The following is an 18,798-nucleotide window of genomic DNA, read 5'->3' as shown; positions in this document are numbered from 1 at the left end:
TCCCTCCCTCCTCTTATCCTTTCACTCCTCCTTCTCTCTGTGACATAAGTGTTCTTTATCAGGAGGAAAAAAAAGTCTTTAAAAACTATTAGGGTAATTAAGCAGCATTTGGCCCCTGTCGCGCTGAAGGAACTGTTTGATTACTCATGTCCCTCTGGTTGGGAGTAGAGGGTACTGCTCTCGTTTTTTGGTGGCTAACCCCCTTGTGCCTCGTTCAGAGCCTGGACCCAGAAAAACCCCCTCGAGAGCCATTCTTTATGTCTCCTCTGCAGCGCAGATTAGACCGGCAGTGCTAAGAAGGTCACAGCGAAAATGAAGAGAGCAAAGCAGGACTACAGCTGGGGACCCTGCCCCGGTTCCTTTTCCCTCTCCCTCTTATTAGCAAATCAAAGCTGCCTCCAGAAAGATTCACACTCCTCACCTGATTTTGTCCTTTTCCGCTAATCACATAGCCACTTTGCCTTGACTGACAGTTTTCTTTATAATTGGCCCATGATCTGGCGAGGATCTAATAACCAGAAAATCCCCTCTGAGGGTCCGCCGGGCTTGGACGACCTGTCTACACACACACATACACACACACACACAGGCAGTGCCTCCACCATCCCCCTAACACCATCTGCAAAGGGCCGTTGCCATGCCACACTGTTTGTGCACAACGGCGGCGAGCTAATCTTAACGTTCAATAATGGTGTGAATATTCAATGAGCAGCCCAGGCTGAGGATCCACAGTAGCACACTCTAATTACTGTTCATTTGCCAGAGTATCAAAGCCTAATTACTGTTCATTTTAATGCTCGAGAGAGAAGGGAGGAGAGTCAAGGCAGGGTTAGAGGAAGATGCCCTCCAGAGATCAGTCAGTCAGTCTTTATCCGTCTCTCTCTCTCTCTCGCTGTCTCTTCTCTTACACTGTCTTTGTGCGTGCCAGGCGGCGCTCGTGTCTGCGCACATCCTGCGTGTATTCTGTGTGTTTTTATTGTGCGAGCAAACATTCAGAATTTCTTCAAACAAACACGTTAATCAATCACAGAGACAGCTTAGAGGAGAGAGAGAGGGAGAGAGAGAAAAGACATGAGAGCACGAGACGAAGGCGAGAGACAGGGTCCATAATCCTGAGTTTATTGTTTCTTTTCCCTTTTTTATCTGTTTAATGTGTTTTGGGTAAATATCAGACAAGGGAAGGGAGGGGACTGCCGTCATATTGTCTTTGCCTTCACCAGAAGAAAGCTCCCTTTTTTTTTCTTCTTCTTCTTCCCTCTCACCTAATCCTGACAGAAGCCACCACCATCACTATCTGCCACCCGTTTGACAGTTTCTGTCACCAATTAGCAGCTAAATCAGCATCTCCCCAAACACAAAAACGAGGCAATTTATATGTCTTATAAATTATTATTTAGCGCTTGTCTAAGTGGGTTTTCTTCTCTTCTCATTCACACTCTTTACTCCTTCACATTAGACTGCAATGCAGTCGGCGGCTCGCCGGCCCTCTCAGATGTGCGGGCTCCCCGCGTCGGCGCAGGAGGCCCCTATGGGCGGGGAAATAAACCCTGTCTTCCCCTATCAGGAAGTTTGTCTTGTGAATTTTCCACCCCTTGCTCTGCGAAATTTACAAGGCATCGACAACCCCCTTTAATGAGGCGCGCCAAGCTGTTCGCCGGCTTTCCCCGTGATAGGATGTTAAATGGAAAGCTGCGTGCAACACGCGCGGTTTGTTATCATTCAATCTGCTTGAGACCGCAAACTGGTCATTATCCAGCCATTATTTTCCTTGATTTACAATCGCGGGTGGAGGAGGCGATCGCTGGGGCTTGTTCTCCCCTCGGTGGGACGGATTGGAACCAGCTTGAAAATTTGCATTTACATGATCCGGCTGAGCAGCTTATTAGATCTGGATATTTATTTTCCACTTAAACCGATGTTTGATTACACTTTAATAAAGAAGGGGGAAACCAGTGAGCTGGCTGGGACTGACTGATCCTGCCCAGTGGCTTCTTTGGGATTTTAGTGTAATGAAATGAGAGGGACAAAAGATTAGAGTTTATAACAGATGAAAATGATAAGTAGGACAACAATAAGGGGATGCAGGGGGAAGACCCTGTTAAAATCACATCCGTTCCCTCAACACGGCTAAACTGTTATTGTCTGAGAAAAAGGCAATCATAAAGGATAACAAAGATACTAGAGGTTCAACCTGCTGTTAGGAAGGAAGATACCAAACATCCACCCTATAAAACATGTCACCATCCACAACAAACAGCACTGCAGAGGCGTCTCTGTGCAGTACCAAAGTGTAACAACACAGTCAAATTTATCACACAAGTCTATGAGGACCAAATAGAGACTTGAGGGATTTCTCTTCAACAGTTTAATACTGTTGAGAGCTCAGTAATGTATTCTAATGAAATACGAGTAATTGCACCAACTAGTAGAAAAAGAGCATAATTTGCTCTAAGGCATCCACTAAAGATTGTTTTCATTATCGCTTAATCTGCTTATTATTCTCATGAAAAGATAAATCGTTGGTTTGAAAAAGTGTCAGAAAACAGTAAATAAAAAGCCCATCACAATATCATATCGTTTGTTTTATCCAACCAATGCACCAAAACCTATAAAGGATATTCAGTTTATTATCATAAAAAACAAAGAAAAAGCAGAAAATCATCACAATTTGGAAGCTGGAGCCAGAAAATAAATGCCTAAAAAAAAAAAAAAGCAATTAATCAATTATCAAAATATTTGATGATTTTTCAGTTGAGTCAATCAGATAATTGAGAGATTGTTTCAGTTTTAATGTGCACTGGGGTTGCCCGATATGATGTTAGGCTGTCAAAGTTAATGGTTAAATGCAAATTCGTATTAACGCCACTAACTTCTTTAACGCATTAACACAACTTGCGATTTTTAAGTTGTAGCGGGCTCAGTTTTAAAGCTAGAGGGTAGATACTGATATCATACAAAACTACTTTTCAAAAGGGGTCCCTTGACCTCCGACCTCAAGATATGTGAATGAAAATGGGTTCTATGGGTACCCACGAGTCTCCCCTTTACAGACATGCCCACTTTATGATAATCTCATGCAGTTTGGGGCAAGTCATAGTCAAGTCAGCACACTGACACACTGACAGCTGTTGTTGTCTGTTGGGCTGCAGTTTGCCATGTTATGATTTGAGCATATTGTTTATGCCAAATGCAGTACCTGTGAGGGTTTCTGGATCAATATCTGTCATTGTTTTGTGTTGTTAATTGATTTCCAATAATAAATATATACATACACTTGCATAAAACAAGCATATTTGTCCACTCCCATGTTGATAAGGGTACTATATACTTGACTAATCTCCCTTTAAAAGTACATTTTAAACTGATAAAAAAATGTGTGATTAACTATGGACAATCATGCGATTAATCGTGATTACATTTTTTAATTGATTGGTGATATACATGTAACGCAAGATGATAGAAATTTTTCAGCTGTTAAGAGAATTTTCTATTCACGACTGTTTTATGGCAGTATTGGATTTGCAGGATTTTTTGTAGTAATGTGATGAAGTATATTTAGATGTCCTGCATTTACAGATCCCCTCCAGACATATTATAAGGCTTATAGAAATACCCTGCTTTGAATAATAATTTGTGTTGTTGGGTAACAGCACCCTTATTAAAAACTCACAAATTACATCTAATCCTTCTTTCTCATGTCCAAAAAAATGTGAAAAAGCAAATATTGTTTATTTCACTAGCGGTTTCAAGTCTCCACATCACACTTGTGTAAATTGCATATTTGGACCATGATTGGCTTCAAAATGGTACAACCTGTCTGTTAAACTGAGATTGAAGGTTAGCACAGAGAATCTTGCCCCTTCGGCAGATGAATGTGATAACTGCCTTCTACATATACATCATTATACAATAGGCCTATATTAGGACTTGGCAATATATCAATATTATATCGATATTGTAATATGAGATTTGATATCGTCTTTGATTTTGGATCTCGTAATAGGGTATAGGTGTTGTCTTCTCTTGCTTTAAAAGGCTGCATTACAATAAACTAAACTAATCTGAATTTACCAGACTGTAATGGCTGTTCTATTATTTACCTTTACCCACTTAGTCATTATATCTACATTACTGATGATTATTTATCAAATCTCATTGTGTAAATATTTTTGTAATATCACCAGTGGTCAACACTATAATATCGTTGCAGTATTTGGTCAAAAATATTGTGATATTTGATTTTCACCATATTGCTCTGCCGTAGCCTAAATAATATATAATAGATAAATAGATGTACTTTATTGCTCCCAAATTGGGAAATGATTGTGTTACAGCAGCAGGTTAACCAGGCAATGCACTGGAACAGTAAATAAAATGTACATATCAACAGTAGAGAAATATATCTATAGAATACACAATAAAAAGAATATTAGAATACACTATAAATATACCTGACTACTACAACTAGCTTAACAAATCTAAAATATGAATATAGAAGAATAACCAACTATATACATTAGCAAAGTGTGCAATAACATACTATATACAGTATATATATATATATATATATATATATATACATATATATACAATATACTTTATATGCAATAACATACTATACACATACACACTATATATATTTATATACACAGAGAGAGAAAGAGACAGAGAGAGAGACAGAGAGAGAGAGAGAGAGAGACAGAGAGAGAGAGAGAGAGAGAGAGAGAGAGAGAGAGGTATTGAAATATAAAATGATATCCAGTCAGTGCTAGAAATTTATTTCCACATCATCCACCTCTAATGAAAAGTATGGTCTGGAGTTCAGCCAAAAGACTATAAAATGACTCAAATGTTATGTATATGTCTCTAGGGCCAGTAGTAAAAACTACCGGCTACAGCTTATTGAATAACTATTGACACCGACTACACAAAAACAAATCCTGTCCCACCTGACAGGACGTATGGGAATATAAAACAAATGAGCATGTCAGCCAAAGCAAAAATGGAAAATACTACGAGACCACAAGCCGTAATTGCTTATGGACATTTGCTTTAAGCCAAGTGATGTTACGCTTGACTTAATCAATATTTGCCTTGAGAAGCCATTCATAACCAAGTCACAGTTGATGAATAAGTCACAATAGTAGAGTGCATCTCTGGTGTAAAGCAAAAGGTCACGATCCGCAGTGGGGGCGGTGTGAGCTTCATGGACACGCTGGCTCATTTCTGGACTTCAAGATGATGCATGTGATCCGAACAATGGGCTTATTTACGCCGCGGACACTAGAGGCAGCGCACCTCGCAGACAGCCGGCAAAAGGTTGATAGCCGACACTTTGTGAAATCATAAACTTTAGTAAGAACTTCACTAAAACAGGCTCTCACACAAACACACACACACACCTTTCCCCACACACATTCTGTGCATAATTCCTCTCTCCCAGTTCCTGTAACTACTGCTTGTTGTCCGCCGAGCAGCTCAGGCACACACAGAGAAAATGCAGAGGTGAGCCTTTGGCCTGGAGTGCCCCTCATTTAAGACGATCGACAAAATCAATAAAGTGAAGTATGTTTCCTTCGCTCTTTTGGCTCCGTTCCCGCTCCTGAAGCATTCCCTCAAGTAACCTACTCCAGCTGAGTTCTGTTACTGCAGCTCTGCCCCCACGTGTATACATCCTCGACCACTCTGTCTTCCCCTCAGCAAATCAAAACTCCACCAACACAAACTATATGGTGCTCTCTTAATGGTTCACGCAGCGGTGGAAAACAAGCCGAGCCCCGACACAAATGCCAAAGAACGATGTCAAAAGCTTCTGTTTTGGACTGAAACCCTGTGCTATTACACATCCACTTGTACTTATCATTCCTCTACGAGTCAGACAAAAGCTAATGCCAACATGTCAATTACAGGAGCGGAGAAAGTGTAACTGAGAAAATATGAGACATGTAGGCATATCTAGCACCGAAATGATGATGCAATGTAAAGAAACTTTACTATCCATTGTTTCCACATGATGTCACAGCAGCTATTGGCATATTTCTTTTAGCCATTTTGAATTCCTCTTTTTGAAAGTCATGATTAAATTTAATGACAAAACAAGACTAAAAGCTTTTTCACACGGGGGGGGGGGGGCGTGGCGAATAAACAACGCAAAATGCGAAATACTCGACTGCGAATATTATATGACTATAGGGGTTTTATTGTTTCATCCCAATCCAACCGATAGTTGTTGAGACATTCCACTAAAAATAAGAAAGATTACCAGAGTCATTATCATAAACTACATATAAAAAGTGGATGTAGTCACCCATTGGTTTGTGGACTGCCGTTTTGAAGCCCCCTGCTGGCTATGAGGAAGAATGCAGGCTTAAGGCACTTCCACATTGACTTCACTTTTCAGACTCAGAGGTTGCCCACTGATCATAATGGACGTATCCTCTTGGAACAATGAATGTACAAAGATTTAACGGATAACTGGAAGATTTGACCTACCGGTGCCGCTAGAGGAAGAGTCAGCAGATCACCAAGATCATTATGATTTATCTTCTGGGGACTATAATGTCTGTCTCAATCCCTTCAAAAGTTGATGAGATATAAAAAGTGAAATTTATCCCAACTCATTATCTGGGATTAGTAAATAGAGTGAAGTAATTTGGTTCTGTATTAATGGTCCTGTGATCACCATTCCCCCCTCTTTTGCACTATTTCCTGTGTAACCCTCTCTGCTATAAATAAAAAAACACCATAAAGATAATCTCTTAAAACAGATGATGCTTCACTACAAAGCTCTTGTGCTGAACCATCAACAGTTTCAATAAATATCACATAAGAGAAAATGGTGCTGCTTTGCCTCTTTTTTTTTTTTTATTCCCAGTATGCCCAATTAGCTAGCACCTTGCTGGGTGTGCGCTCTCACCATTGGTTACTGTACAAATGGGAGGGGGACTGAATAAATCTTGGGATTTGAAGTCTTTGATTGATACAGAGACATCCCCGGGCTGTGTACTCATCCACAGAAAAGTAAATCAACAGTAAAAAATATACAGGTACGAAAAACTGCTGTTCTGTTTTCACATATTTTTTTGTCAGTGAGAGAGATTCATTTGTGTATGATTACAAAATCAATACTTCTAACACAGCAGTCTGTCATCAGGAACTGGCTTTGCTTTTCTATAATATATATACAGTATATTCATTGTACACATACCTGGTTAGCAGGCTATGGCGTAGGACTCAGTAGTGACATCTTTCATGAATAGATGCCTCTGTCTAGCACCGCCTGCCAAAACAAAAGTGTGTTAGCTGTGATTTGCTACTTTTACATTCCAGAAATAGTTTGATATTTTCACTTTCTTGCCGAGAGTTAGATGACAAGATTGATACCACTCATCTCTGTACACTAAATATGAAGCTACAGCCAGGAGATGGTTAGCATAGCTTAGTTTAGACTGGAAACAGGGGGAAACAGCTAGCCTGGCTCTGTCTAACAGCAGCTCTGATGCTCACTAATTGACACATTATATCTTGTTTGTTTTATCTGTACAAAAACTGTAATTTTTTTTTTTTTGTATTTCCCATACAGACATGAGGGTTGTATATTGGGCACTTAAAAAAATCAACGCAGCACACAGCTGTGACACTGTATGTATTGAATGCTGCAGGGATGACGTATATTTCTAGGCCAACCCGAAAGTTAGCATCGCACTGGTTCCCTCGACAAAGGGCCAATTGGATTTCTCCACTGGGTTTTGGATTATTGCACATAGATGGATTATATGAACACCACGTTATGATTTTTAGAGCGTAAATGCAATCGGCAGAAGTAAAAAGCTAACGTTAGGCTGCCTTCACGTGATAAGAAATTTGCTCTTCACTCAGCGCGAGGTGGGGCGCAGAGACTTCCTGAGGCAGCAGGTAAAATATGTCCCCAAAAAGAGCTCAAGGAGCACCATTATAGGCAACAACAACAGTTGCAGCTGTTCTCATTGGTTGCGCTTTGAACAGTCAGCGGCATTTAAGGTCAAAGTTGAAATAATTTTGTGCAGCACTCTGTGGCAATTTCGAGCAGTGCGCCATGCCAAGGGTAGTGCTTCCGCCAAGTTGGGCAGCACCTTGCTCACCATAGGAAAACAATGGCACAGCGAGCACAAAGCGATTTTACCACTGATCGTGTGTAGATGGCTTTAGGCTATAAACAAACTACATCGTGGTCTTGTGACTTCACCACCACTAAGCTAAAGGCGGACTAGTGTTCGGCGTGATGGCATTTAGTAGTCTCATTTAGCCACTTGTTAGCAACCGCCTTTTTGAAGACACTTGAAGGCTTCAAAATTCACAAGTGAGGTATATATTGATGTACTTTATGTCGTAGAGCAAAACGTTAAAAACTCTTAAGTTTGTGTCAACCACAGACCTTATTTCAGGCAACTAACTAAATACCCATTCAACAAAAACCCATTGACTTCCAGATGAGGGAATCGGAAGTGCTAAAATGCTAACTCATTTCTAGGTTTTAGTATTCATTCCTGCACCACTCTATTGTTTCTTGACAAAACTGATTTTGTTTGGAAATTGTAGTTTCATCAAATTAATTCCTGTGGTTTTGGCCACAGAGACATTTGACTATAGCTGCTCTATGTATATAAAAAGCGACTTCAAAATACGAGGGATGCACCGATCCAACTTTTTCAGTCCCGATACAGATACCTGTGTGATATCTGATCCAGTATCGGTATCAGCGCATCCCTTCAAAATACCTTCCGTCTGTGTTCTAATAAGTACTCTTTGAGGTGTGAGAGATATGGGGGGAAACAAAGCTTGAGTCTGGAAGGTCAAATCTTTGGGTTCATAGACCCCGAGGAGGTAAATTGATTGTTGAGTGTTAGGGGAGGGGTGGGAGGTAAGCATTTAACTGCTGACAGACAAACTCTGGCCCTGCAGGGGAGAGCAGGCAGCACATTGCTTGACATCATTTCCACAGGCCTGTGTTCCACAATCCTCTTCTGTTCAATGGGGCAAGACCCTGTGCTTTTGTTACAATTAACCTATTAGGAGAAGCCTTTCATTCGCAGGTGATTCCACACTCCCCTGCGTGCCTCAATAACACTATTTTGATCCGAGGGACTACGGCCTACAGACATTTGCCGGATAAATTCTGTCGAAAAGTGGAGGATGTTTCATCAAAAGCGATAGGTCAGCACTAGCGTGGTTCTATCAAAACATTTTGTTGAAATAAACAATATTAACCACACTTTATATCCCCCGTTGTTAGGAATAAATGTGTTGTTTCTGCGGTGTATATGTAGTATATGGCCTGCAATAAAAACAAATGACTCTTACCCTCGGTGAAAAACATAAAAGTATTTAAAAATTGACCCCAAGGGTCTGCTTTGTCCGTGGCTGGAGGCATTATTATACCCTAGTTGTCACAAAGTACCCCCTCAGGTCATTACTCCCGGGCAGCCACGGACCCTTTGGCAGACAGAAGCTGAGCTCCATTATCTGGGACGCAGAGAGGGGCTGAACGTAGCAAAGAGGAGAGGGGAAAGAGGGGGACGGACTGGCCGTGGATCTGAGGAAACGGAGATGTAGCGGGAGATGGCACCGTTCTGATGTGACGTTTTTCTGGGGCCTCGCCCAGGCCTGGAAGCCGCCCATTTGGGACAGGTTCTAGTGGTAGCTGGCATGCGCTGGCGGAGAAATACTTAACCCAATCAGGAACATAATTGCATATTTTTTCATCTGCTTTTCATTTGATGCATATATTCTCTTTAGTTAAACTGTTTCCTTCTCGCCAGGTCCAGCCCATTGGAGTGCAGATGAGAGTGATGTGCTTTTTTGTGTGTATTAAATCAAAGCAAAAGCCCATCAGTATTATCATTCTGAGGCCAAACAAAGAAATATGTGTCAAGCCACACAAACATCACAATGCTCACTGCATAATGCATACTAAAACAACATATTAAGTCTTTAAAATCAAAAAAGATACAGAGTTCTGTCCATACAGTGTCACGTTGTTGTGTTGGTATCGCACTCCAGCACACGAAACAATGACTATAGAGTGTGTTTGAAGGTGTTCATGTCGATACTCGGTGAGCCGGACTCCCGGTTTTAGAACAATGCAGCAGGACAGTGATGTTCATCATACAGGCAAGGCATCAAAAATTAGTTTTTAGGACCTAAGAGTGGAAATTGTTTTGGCTGGCTATGTGTTTCACTGCTGAAGTGGCTATACAGTGCAGGTCTGGCAGAGCATCACCGGGTCTGCTGCTCTATGTGTACCCTCTAAGGACTTTGTAACCAAATATCAAATATGATTAATTAATTTAAGTTTGTGTTAAGTTGTGCAATAACTCTCTGTTCTTTTTAAATTGGGGGACTACATATAAACAAAGAGTCTAGACTCTAGAGCCATGCTAGCAGCTCTGTGAGGGAGGCCTCACTTTCTGTATGGTACTGTACTGAGCTCAATGTCAGCATGTGAACATTCTCACAGTGACAAAGTTAACATGCTAATGTGTAGCAGGCAATGTTTACCATGTTCGTCATCTTAGTTTAGCATGTTAGCATGTGTAGGTAAACACTGTTAGCTCTGTCAGCAGTGTTGCTGTTGTTTGCACCGTTAGCGCTGTTAGAACCGTTAGCTGCGAGCCGACAGCTCAGCCGTTACCATGTCGAGGGCCGTATGGAGGCAATAAAAATGCTAATAATGAAAATGTGACATAAAAGAATAAAAGCTTTTTTTACAGTAACCGAACAAAACTCTTTGTAGTTTGTGTTTTATCAAAACACAAACTACAGTATAATTTTCCGTCCAGCTCAAAGATGCCGAGGTATTTCGTCTCCAAAGACTTCATATATTTCCTTTTTGTTTTTCGTTCAGGGTCATCTGGTTCTTTGTCAGTTGGATCAATTTGCACATTTGTTTGGGATGTTGGCAGGTCAGTCATACTTTTCACCCCACAGTCAAACAAATGAATTTGCTTCGGTATCGTCTGTAAAAAAGACGTATGTGCGCACGCAAGTAAACGCACCCACGCACATGCAGCGTTATCTGGTACTGGTTCTGACTGTAACAGCAATATTTAACTATCACTAATGCAACAAAAATTAAAAATTTATATATTTCAGGGTGCACATTTTGCATTTTTTTTATATGTTAAAAAGTGGTCAAAAGTCAACAATTGGTTGCCTATGGCAACCTGGCAACTGTTACTGTCTAGCCCTGTCATAGTTAGCAATTATGAGCTAAGCTTAAGTGCTCCACATACTGTCTTGAAATGATTGCTAAGATTTGTATTACAATGATAAGATGTAAAGCCAATAATGTGGATCCAATCGTGTACAGTATGAGCTGTTATGGAATTTATGCAAATTTCCCTGCATAAACTCTGAGAAGTCTCATCTGAGGAAATGTAGAACACAGTTGTGTAATTACTCATTCATTCCATCTTTGGTTTTGGAGACAGGAGAGCCATCATGTAGGGCGCTCTCATTGAATCTCTTCCCCTCTTCCAGGGCATCACACATGTGCACGTCAGACCGTCAATCAAACATGACAGCTATTTACACTCACTGGGTGAGATGAAAGGTTCTGGCTCGATCACTCAGGCCCCGTTCACCTAAGAGAATGGGAAAGAAGACAGACAAAGCAGGAAAAAGGCCTGTAAATTTTTATATTCTGGGCTGTCTCGGATGCTTTTCGTATGGCAGGCACGCCGACGTGCACGCAAACTCACAGCAGCTATATGTGTGTGTGTGTGTGTGTCTGAGTGTGTGAGCGTGTGCAGAGTTACAGCAGAAACACCGACACACACACACAGTTACATTACTAATACTGCGGCACGGGCCTTTGATGTTCAAGGTGCTGTATCTGTTGTGCACGTCTGTCCTCTCAAATCATCCCCAGCACTGGGAGTAAAACATGGAAACAAAGGCAAACAACATATTCAAAAGTGTCAAACGACACATCTGGCGTTTCATGTTAGCGGGATTACGGTGACATGGAAGCAGCTTCAGTCAGTTAAGATGCAGGACGGGCTAATTGACACTGGCTGCCGCAGGAAGGCGAGAGGTTAGAGAGGCAGGGAGTATCCATCTCTGTCAGGAACTGTCCTCCAGCTAAACTAACGCTAATTAGACTGTGGATAAATAGTTAAAGGCTTCACATTTACGATTCTAAAGAAGGATAAAGACTCCAACCTGAGCACATGATGTCCATGGACAATTCATCAACAAATCAAGTCATTCATCAACATTCTCTACAGCTTCTACGATGTGAGAATTTACTGCTTAATATCAAACTGAATACCTTTGAATGGAAATGGAATACCTTCAAATGCAATATGAAGGTGTCAAATTGGGCTCTTGCACCTTAGATTGGCCATTTTTTTTTACAGTTTTTTTCAATTTTGTAGATCAAATGAATCAAAGGAGTAATAATCGATGGATTAATAATAAAAAATGTTTGAACTAATCATTAGTAGCAGCCCTATTTTCATTTTAACCAAACTCCACAGTATCTTATGTCACCAATCAGCACCAATAGGCCAGAAAGAACTAATCAGCTGCTGTTCTGATTGGTGGAAATGACACGACGTGTCAGTAGCACATCTTCTGACACGCTGTAGCACTACTGCACAAATTTCAACTCACACTAGACATTCAGTATAATAGTACTCTTCTACACATCAAGATTCAGGCTGTTCTCATACACCGTTCGTAGCTATACCTACGAAAAGCAATGCACTCTAATTTGTACATATCCCACGAAATTAATTTGCATGTAATCCACGTAATCATGAACCAGGAATTATTCACATGACTTTCGCCCAGGAGACCAGTGTTTGTGTCCCATGTAAAACCAGAAGTCAACGTTGATTTATTTGTCACGTAACTTCCGTACTTAAATTACGCTACTTCCGTAGTTATTTTAACACAAATCACGATCTTTTTCTAAAACTAGCTAAATAGTTTTGTTGCCTAAACCTAGCCAAGTTGTTTCCTGTGAAGACGGAAAATTTATTTTGAAAAGATGTGTTGCTAGACATTTGTAGGAAAATGCACAAAAACTTAGGAATGACTTTTTGCAAGATATCATACATACTGTTGTATGAAGATATATTGCAAGATTAAAGGTCAATTTAAAATATGATTAAACCTGCATTACGTGATTTTTGGCTACTTGGACATAGTGGAACAAGCTGTAAACACAACATTGACATTATCACCTTACAAAGTTGATATGATACATTGATATTTTCAGCATATTTTCTCATCAAAAGGTTTCTACATTATTGGCCTGTTTTAGCTCAAAACATGACAGCTATATCGGTGTCGGGCGTATGTGTGCCGATAAGTATCAAGAAATTACAGTACAGAAATGCAAAAGATATTTTTCTGTAATGTCGCCATACAGCCCGATCGCACGAAAAGGTGTGTGAATGACACGATGATGTGCAAGGTATTGTTGCCCCCTGCTGGTACTGCACCTTCATACACGCGTATAATATTTACGCCTCAGCGAGGCAAAACATGACACTGACATGCTGTCCTCTTGGGGACAGGTGAGTCTATTACACGCTTTGGCGTGATACCAGGTTGTATATTTTCAGCATATGTTGTCATCAAGAGTTTTTTTTCAGAGGGCGATATATTGTACTGGTATCAGACCCCAATGTATTGGCATGGGAGACATTATTGGCCCACTTTAGGTAATCACACTGGTATTGTGTATATGTCTGGGGATAAATAAAGAGAAATTGCAGTACAGAAATGCCAAAGATATGTTTGAGTAGTGTCGCAATAATATACAACAGTTTGGACACCAGAAAGCACTGAGAGGTTTATTTTGCAACTATTAAATGTCTCGCTCAGTACATATCTTGGTCAACATTCTTTAATAGACAGTTAAAGGGCAGTGTATAGGATTTGGCCGCAGTAGTAGTGGTGTGGTTGCAGATTGCAACCAACTGAATGCCCCACTGCCCACTCTTCCCTTTCCAAGACTGTGGTAGCGTGAGCTACTGAGTGCAAAACCGCAGTAACGCTGTTCGCCTCGCTCAGAGGCCATCCTTACCATAATAACACTACTTTAGGAGCAACGGAAGTCAGCCGGCGGCTGGCCGTACCACAGTTTTGCACTCTAAGGCTCACGTCACCACAGTTTCACATGCGTGTCGGAGAACTACGGTGGCCTTCATCTAAAGTAAAAACGTTAAAGGCTCTCTCTAGAGCCAGTGTTTGGTTCGTTTGTTCTAGTGTGGAAACATGGTGGACTCCGTGAAGAGGACCCGCTCCCTATGTAGATATGAAGGGCTCATTCTAAGCTAACGAAAACATGATTCTTAGTTTTAGGTGATACACTAATTAAAACATCGTAATTAATATTGTATTCCATTCATGCTAATAGATCCCCAAAAATGTTACACACTGTTACAAATTAGTTAGCCAGTTGAAAATTAGTATCAGCCAATATATCACCATACGATTAATTTTTTTTATTCTCAAATAACGTTTTTCTCATCAAACTCAAAGTCCAGTATCTATCATCATCATCATAACTTTAGGACAAAAACCCAATTGTGAGGTAATGCGTAATTTCAAGCAGGTTTCAAGTTTATCCCTTACAGAAATGAATGGGAAGAGGACTTCCAAAAAAGGTACAAAAAAATATGAAGCAATCCTAAACACCACCACAAACTGAAAATGGCCAGCACAGATGTACAGGATTTGTAGCAAATGGGCTAAAACATGCAAAAATATCAGTGTGGTGCTTTAATGTTATGTCAACATTACCAGCGGCAGCACGGAGCACAATGTGGCTCGACAGCTCTCCAGCTGGTGAGTGAGGAAACAGTCCTGTCATATTTAAATGTGTTTAATGGACTTTAATATACTTTGTAAAAAAGGAGGCTTTCTCTGTCAGAATAAATCATGTTTTGTTTGTTATTTAAAAAGGATTTCCTACCATTTGGTGAGTTTGGATTTTCAAAATTCTCTGTATAACATATTTTATGAGGAAAACTGGGACTGACATGTCCAAGTTCTCTCAGCAGTTCAGGTAAATAAATAAAAGGGGCCCTGGCCAGTATTTTAGAAATGGAAATTTATGCTTGGATTCTCTCTTTAAATGCTGCTGGTTTAAATACAAATAGATGCCTGTGATTGTAAAAAAACAGAACCAGCAACTCCATCAGTGCTCATCATTCACATGAGATTGAGCTGATCAGTGACTCCCTGCTAAAGGACAGCTGGGACTTTCAGCTCCAGTGATAACTGCTCAGTTCTGTGTGAAACAACACAAAGGCATTCATCTCGTACCGTGTGCTAACACACTGGCTTCAGAAATGATAATGAAATGTCTCTGAAAAGGTGCGGAGGAAAACAACTCCGCCGCCGGATTTATAAATCACTTCAGAAAATGATAATAGATGCTGAAATAAATTTGACAATTATTGGCTGAGGGGAAACTTTTTCAAATAAACAGGTTTATGGTAAGTCATATCACTTGGCAGTTGATCATCATGATCACTCCAGGATTGTCCCTGAAGGTGGCATATTTATTAGTATGCAACAGATGGGGAGCATGCGTTTTCCTTGCTATGGCTCGGGAAATTGGTCTTTTGGTAGCAGTATAAATATGATGAACTGTAGCCTATAACAGGCGCCGGATCCCACACAAGGACAAAATGTCCAAATGAGCAGCAAAAGTCATGTTGTGGCTGCTTTACAGCGATGCCATCAATGATTGATCTACACCCCGCTGAGCCACTACAGGAAACAAAGTATAGAGCCTATAATTTAGTTGGAAAACAATGCATGAGGCCGTCGGCTTGTGCATCCATTTCGGCACAAGCATTCCCCGGTGCAGATAGATCATTAAACTACCAGGCGCTTTGCAATATGGTGCAGTCAATGTCAGTGAAAAGATGGGACAATAAAGTGAGGTAGGGGGTTGCAACAGCAGGGAGAGAGCATGGAGATGTATTAATGTCACATAGGCTTTAGCCTGCCTCCTTAAGCCCTGCAAAGAGTCACCAAAGCCAATTTCCATTATCATATTGATTGAAATAGTTCATCATAGTGTAATTTTAGGTTTATCGCCGCCCGGTTGGGAATAAGACCAAAGCATTATCCAACAAAAGCTATTGTTCCAGGGGACGTTTCGCTGTTCCAGTTCATTGATGGAGTTGATTAAGTTTAAATGAAGCAGACACTGGATAAAAGTGAGGGTATTGACCAGCGAGCGGTGCGCCGCGCTTGAAAAAAGCCCGATACACGCGGAAAAGCAAGATTTGCTAAATGCTCTAATCTTCAATCAAATCTAACATCAATACAGACAAAGTTTGGTAATGAGAGATTCAATGAAGCATGCAGCAGAGAGAATTAATCCCCCTCGCCTAAACTGAGTTCAACTTTGAAGCCTGCTCCTCAGGACGGATAGTTATCTAAATGCTAAATAAGAAACGTATTGTACTTTTCGCAGCATACTAATCATTTGTTCATTTTGTCTCCATTATTTGTTCTCTCACACATCCCGCTTGTTGATCTGGTGATTAGATCAACCTTGGATAGTGGAGGAGAATGGAATAATGAGACTGCCGGGGAGATTTGATGCCCAGCAGCACGTACTGTTCAGGCCTGCTGGGGTGGGGCGGGGGGGGGGGGGGACGCATGCTGCCACTACGTACTCTTACAGTTCACAGAGTGGGAAATTGGGCAAAAAAATGAAGAGCGTTTAAAGAGTAGTATAAAGATGACTTGACACGGGTCCAAAGGTTAGGAAGAGATCGTTCTGAATGTTCAAGGAGCTTCATTAGTGATTTACTGGGACGCAAGAAAAATAATTCTTAATTTAGAGAAGCTCACAGTTATTTCAGAAAATCAACAATTTTGTGCTTGTTATTCTCTAAAGTGTTATAGCTCACTCTGCTAATGATCCTCTCCAGACACGTTTTAAAAAACACTTCAACTAATAATGTGTGTCTGATATTGTTTATCCACAAAAAAAGTTCAATTAATTAGTTAACATTTTTTTTAAAAACATCTACTCTTTCTGCCTCAGTGGAAAATCCAGAATCTGTAAATATTAAAATATTTTTCATTTCAAAAGTTTAACTGCTTGATACAAGGTTTCCCAGTGTACAGTATGTGTGCACTGGAGGCATCAAGTTTCCACATCACACTTTAAGTAGCATATTGGGCAACGATTGGCTCAAACTGGTTGTGATGTCATAAAAACCTACTGCACATACATAAACTGAGATTTAAAGGACCATTGTGTAACAAATACGGGGATCTATTGGCAGAAATGGAATATAATATTAATACGTATGTTTTCTTTAGTGTATAACCAACTGAAAATGAGACTTGTTGTGTTTTCGTTAGCTTAGAATGAGCCGCTTATACAGAGGCCGCCATTTTTCTACAGTAGCCGAGACACCGACCAAACCAAACACTGGCTCTAGATAGGGAAATTAATATTTTCACGTCAGCCACTGTAGTTCTCCTACACGCTTGGCACACAGGAGAAGTTTCAGTTGGTTGCAATCTGCAACCACACCAATAGAGGCCGCCAAATCCTACACACTGCACCTTTAAGGTGAGCACAGAGAAACTGTCCCCCTTTAGCAGATGAATGTGAAAACAGCCTTCTAGTGTCAAACTCATATGCACATAACCGCATTCTGCACAGTGAAGGTAAAAAGAGTGTTTTTGGCCTCTCAGATTGATTTGAGTGAGTATGTTTAGGCCTAAAAAATCACATAAAATACACAAAAAAAGTGTAAACCCCTATAGGTTGGCAACCACTGAACCCGAACATAAGACTATGTAGGAAGATGTGGCACTTGATAATTCAGAGTTAACAAGCCATGGCGAGTACTGAACAGTAAGGAAGTGTTCTATATCACAGTTTAGGTTACAGTGTGTTATGTGGGAAGGCTGTTAAGTTGCTTTACCTTCTGCTGAAGATGCCTTCATCGAGTCTGAAGCTGCCATCAACATCCACATGAATAAATCCAGCAAAAAACCTGCGCAGACAGTGCATTAATTTTCCATTATTTGCAAGCAGCTTTCTCATAACTTCCCGCCACTAACTTTGTAAACTATCGCGGTATTCTCGGAGTAGTTATAATCAATTAGCACGGCCTCAATACACCGTCTGAAACCGGTTTAAACTTGTATTTTACACCTTTTTGTGTGACACCCCAAAACCTGCTACCTGTCAGGCTACTTCTTGGGTTTACATGACGTCACGATCGAATTAAGCGTCACGTGACTTCCTTAAATCAGTAGACTGAAAAGGACTGAATTTCTACATTAAGCCGGAAAAAATAGATGTTATATTATGACCATATATAATAACAGAAATCAAATGTAAAAAATTTGGCAGCTTGTAAATATTATTTATTTATTTATTTTAGCATCTGGTTCCATATACGTAGAATATTTATAAAATTGATTAACACAACAACAACAAAAATCACATTTCCGCAATAATGATATTCAGGTATAGCCTATATGCTTTTAGAACAACACTGAATCTTTAAAAATATATTATATCTTCATTCATGCAGGCTTCTGAGGTTCATTGCTCCGGGCCTGAGTGTAGTCGCTCCAGCTGCAGTATGGATGGAGGTGTGTCAGCTATAATAATATATATAAGGTGAGCCTGGGCGTGTTCTGTAGGCCTGCATGTTGTAGTCGCAGTCCACAGTGGAGCAGCAGCAGCAGCATGGTGGTGGAAGGTGGATGAGTGAGTGGAGGCTGTGAGTGCTGCTGCTGCTGACATGTAGC

General features: G+C 40.6%; 1 protein-coding gene across 7 annotated transcripts in view; it reads right to left on the bottom strand.

Annotated features, from left to right (window-relative positions):
* barhl2 (BarH-like homeobox 2) overlaps positions 1 to 18,243 on the bottom strand; it is a 68,376-nt gene extending 50,133 nt beyond the window's left edge. For 3 of the 7 annotated variants that reach the window (XM_074636494.1, XM_074636489.1, XM_074636490.1), the window contains exons 1-3: positions 17,961 to 18,243; positions 11,438 to 11,621; positions 7,208 to 7,279 (exon numbers count right to left, since the gene is read on the bottom strand). The gene's annotated coding sequence lies outside the window, so the exon portion shown is untranslated. The remainder of the gene's footprint in view (positions 1 to 7,207; positions 7,280 to 11,437; positions 11,622 to 17,960) is intronic. The other 4 variants (XM_074636491.1, XM_074636493.1, XM_074636487.1 and 1 more) reach the window with 3 other exon arrangements.
* Positions 18,244 to 18,798: the final 555 nt, after the last annotated feature.

This window comes from Sebastes fasciatus, chromosome 5, assembly GCF_043250625.1.
Source record: "Sebastes fasciatus isolate fSebFas1 chromosome 5, fSebFas1.pri, whole genome shotgun sequence".
Classification (NCBI taxonomy): domain Eukaryota; kingdom Metazoa; phylum Chordata; class Actinopteri; order Perciformes; family Sebastidae; genus Sebastes; species Sebastes fasciatus.
This window is presented reverse-complemented; position numbering and strand designations above follow the sequence as displayed.